The 4616-nt window shown below is 34.9% G+C and overlaps 1 long non-coding RNA gene across 1 annotated transcript in view; it reads left to right on the top strand.

The window, feature by feature from the left end:
* LOC118762748 overlaps positions 1–3651 on the top strand; it is a 5649-nt gene extending 1998 nt beyond the window's left edge. Inside the window, exon 3 of the long non-coding RNA XR_004998499.1 lies at positions 3493–3651. This is a non-coding gene — a long non-coding RNA (uncharacterized LOC118762748). The remainder of the gene's footprint in view (positions 1–3492) is intronic.
* The last annotated feature ends 965 nt before the right edge of the window (positions 3652–4616 follow it).

Below are 4616 nucleotides of genomic sequence, written 5' to 3'. Positions count from 1 at the left end.
AGGTTTCAAATGTATCTTAATGACTAACAATTGCCTAAAATCTACTTCTGCTATTCATAAAAGAACTGTTTTTCAATTAATCTAGAACATTAAAAATAGAAAAGTGAGCAATAGTCTCCTGAAGGAACTAAACGCGAGATAACGGAAAATCTCAATATGAGAATGAACAAAATTTTCTTTGTTTACAAAATAAATGCAGCTACTCATTTATCACCAAAAACATAGCTATCTCCTAAATCTGAATTCATATTTCTTTGGTATTCTTTATATTTATGTTTCTATGGCAATTATCCAAAGACGTAATTGTCACATCTTGAGTTAAAATGATTTTGTTGGTTGATATTTTTTGCACGTAGAATACTGGGGACAATATCGCCTTTTCTCATTCTTAAATTCGCACATTTAGTTCAAAATGATTTATTCATTCATTCAGGGAATACTTTAACCATATTTTCTGCTGATTTTTTGACACGAGGATTTGCAGTCCGTGCATTAATTTCTGCGCTCTACTTTGTAATTAATATAGTTTTTATTACGAACTTTCTTGCCATGTGTGTTCTCATTTCCATTACATATCGACGAATATTTTCCTATGTAGATTTTTTTGCGTGTATGTATTTGTGTGCGTGTGTGTGTGTGTGTGTGTGTGTGTGTGTGTGCGTGTGTGTGTGTGTGTGTGTGTGTGTGTGTGTGTGTGTGTGTGTGAGAGAGAGAGAGAGAGTGTGTATTGCATTTTATGATTGAGTAATGACTCCTTGTAAATGCAAAAATCACTTGATAAGCAAGAACGTAAAATGTACGCCCGATGAAACAATTAGCGTCATAGCCTTTATAATTTTCTTGTTAGCACAAGTATGTCTAATGTACATTGGTCATTTGCAGTGTATTCAGTGATTTGTATGTTTGCGATTGTTGAAGAGAGATTTATTCTTTCTGTATTTACAATATATTATCAAGCTAATTTATGATTGAGTGTAATGAGTATTCTGTTTGCTGTTTTGATAACGCGGTCATCTATTCTATGAGTAACGAACATTTATAATGCATAATGTATACCCGTTTTTTGTTGCTGTTGTTGTTGTTTAAGCCCCATGGCAGGACTTAGCGAGCAGACCTATGATGACAAACATTCCAGTGGTAAGTCACGCTTGTTTATGTGACGTATAGGTACAATTTTTTTTTATTTCATACAGTAATGTGTGCAGTGTATTTAACAGTTATTTCTACGAGAGCCTTAGTAGAAACTCCCAATGTACTAAGGATTTAGTTCGTTGCTGCAGTGATTATATTGGGGTCAGTGATAGCGCATCAATTCATACCTACACATGATTTGACATATATATATATATATGTATATATAAGGATGCACATGCTTACAGACATACACATACATATGTGTGTTTGTAATTGTATGCATTTTATGTATATGTGTCACGTGTGTATGAGTGTGTCTGGTTATGTGTATGCAGGAATCAAGGCACCATTAGTATCGTCAACACTGTAATAAGTAGTAAAAACAATCTGAAGCTGGTCTGTTACCAATACTGTTTTACTGTGAACATAGAATATATTAGCAAAATTCTTTAGACTGTATGCTTAAGTATAATCTTGTATAATAAATTATATTATTTTAGCTTGGCACTTATATATCTGGCAGCAATTTTCTGTATAGATACAATCATTTATTTCGGGAAACACTTTCTATATAGATACAACAATTTATATCAGGCCGCGTTAAGAGAAAACTGAAAACAAATATTAAAGAATAACTACATACGCAGTCTAAAACGTACATAGACATGTGTCTAAAAGTATATTTTAATTCATTGGTTTTAGTCATTGGACTATGGCCATGTTGGAGACTGCTTTCACGAATAAAGTACGTAAATAAATGATAATCTGCTTATTTATTTTTTATACGTTCCGGCAAAATCAAACGCAAATATGCCGCTATTGTATACATCACAGAACACTTACTCCCTTTTAGGACAACAGTGCCTTTAAAACAGACTTAGACTATTGGCGCAAGGAACTTAAGCTCCCGAATCTTTAAACCTAAACAACCACTTGTATGTATGTATGTATGTATGTATGTATGTATGTATGTATGTATGTAGAGGGTAGAAAAGTAACACACGAGTTGATATGTATAAGTAAAATAAGACAAAGTAGAAAATGCTAGAATATTTTTTATCATGAAGTACACTTTAGTACAGTTTTCCGTCTTTTAGACTTTTCCAACTAAGAGTAAAATAAGAAAAACAATTAAATTGGATATTTCCCTAGTCTTCAGATAGTCTGTCTGTCTCAGTCTCTCCCTTCCCTCTCTCTCTCTCTCTCTCTCTCTCTCTATTTCTTTGTGAATGCTTCGTAGGTGGGTAGTAGTAAATCTGAAGAAATAGCTTGGGTACAGAGAAATGATGGTTTAAGCAACAAAATCCAAAAACAAAATAGAAACAGACATCTACAATAAGCCCATTGACTCCAAGCAACATCTGCCATTCGACTCTTGCCACCCCAAACACACTAGAATGAATATCTCTTACAACCTGGCAAAAGGATTTGCACTATAGTATCTGATACAAGAACCAGGGACACACGACTACATGAGCTAAAGGATACACTCATCAGCAGGAACTATCCACATCACTAATTGATATAGGCTTTGAACGTGCCCTACAACTCAACATCCACGATTAAAGAAAGATTTACAAGCAAAAGCTCTATCATACATATCCACGTACAACCCCCTAAATGATCAAGAGAACTAATTTTCACAAATTTAAATATTCGTTGCATTCACAGTGGTGTATTCCGTTTTCATTTGCAAAGTCTCTCACTCTCTATTTCAATGTTTTCGTTTCAAGTTTTAATTCGGTAATTGCAAAACTCACAATTTATTCTATATTGTTAAAGTAAAAACATTATTTATTGAATGAATTTTTTTTTTATATACACAGCTATAATTTTTGTAAGAAAAAATTAAGAAGGGATTTTGCTGTTATGACTATTTGAAATGCTATAAACCTTACAATAATAACTATCCCGACCGATTTTGGCCATCTTTTTTTAACTGAAAAGCCATGGAAGGAACCTTTTCGATACAAAAAAAATTTATGGTAATATTTTCAGAGGAAAAAGTGAACAATTCAAGGGAGGTTTCTAGCACAACGTAAATCATCCTCCGTTTTCACTCTCACATGTATTGATGTTTTTTCAATATTTTTCTCCTATTAAACACATTTTATGGAATGATGATCTCGAAGTACGCGTGGTCCATTTGTGGAAAATAAGCAACAAAAACATTGTAATCTAAATGTTTGCCTCTGCCTCAGTCAAGCGAAGCCGTGTGTCTGTTAGAAAAACAAAACGTTTTCTAACATAAAATTATGCTATTAAAATGAATTATCGTTTACGTAACTCTTTTTTAAATCACTGTGGATAAATTTCAGCAAATATCTTCACGGGCTGTTCAACATTTTAAATCATAAGCAGAAACAATCGGGGGCAGGGAGTGGGGTTGCAAAGAAATCATAATTTTTCAAGTTTTATTTTTTATAGCATATAAATGTATTTATGGGGAGAACAATATTGAAAAGCATCAATACATGCGAGTGTGATAAAGAAACGAGAAGGATTGTCTTGCAATGTGCTAGAAACAACAACCAACTCTCCATTAAATCACTCACTATTCCCTCTGAAAATATTAGCAATTTTTTTTATTTTCTTGCCGAAGTGCAAAGAAAATTGCTCAAAATAGGTCCGGAGTGGGATGATGAGGGAGCAGAGTTGTAAAATAAATTTTCAAAACATATTTCATACAAAGATGCCCCACCAGCCCAATCATTTCGAAGGTTGTGATTTTTAAAAAATAGGGAAAATCTCCGTCAAAACAAAGTAGTCCCAACTTATTGGATCTTCCTGATCCGAAACTCCTCTCCCTACCCCCTTGGAAAAAAATGTCCACAAGTTTCTTTATAATCGTAATCATGCAGCTTCAAACGTATTTGTATAAACTTTCATTAAAAGATACCCATTTTCCTGAAAATTATGAGGGGAAACAGTCAGATCATGTGAATTTTCCGAAACTCTTCCCTCCACCCTCTCGGAAAAATTATTTCCCATAAATCCCTATATACTCAGAGGCCACAACATCTATACAGTATTTGTAGAAAATTTCTTTAAAAAGTATACATTTCAGTGGTTAGGGCAGCGGACTCGCGGTCATAAGATCGTGGTTTCGATTCCCAGACCGGGCGTTGTGAGTGTTTATTGAGCGAAAACACCTTAAAGCTCCACGAGGCTCCGGCAGGGGATGGTGGTGATCCCTGCTGTACTCTTTCACCACAACTTTCTCTCACTCTTACTTCCTGTTTCTGTTGTACCTGTACTTCAAGGGGCCGGCCTTGTCACTCTCTGTGTCACGCTGAATATCCGCGAGAACTACGTTAAGGGTGCACGTGTCTGTGGAGTGCTCAGCCACTTACACGTTAATTTCACGAGCAGGCTGTTCCGTTGATTCCGATCAACCGGAACCCTCATCGTCGTAACCGACGGAGTGCTTCCATATATATTTTCTGGATGTTATGAGGCAACAAATTTGGGGCATATATATC

The sequence above is a fragment of the Octopus sinensis genome, linkage group LG3 (genome assembly GCF_006345805.1).
Source record: "Octopus sinensis linkage group LG3, ASM634580v1, whole genome shotgun sequence".
NCBI lineage: Eukaryota > Metazoa > Mollusca > Cephalopoda > Octopoda > Octopodidae > Octopus > Octopus sinensis.
The sequence above is the reverse complement of the archived record's forward strand: the minus strand, read 5'-3'. Positions and strand labels throughout refer to the sequence as shown.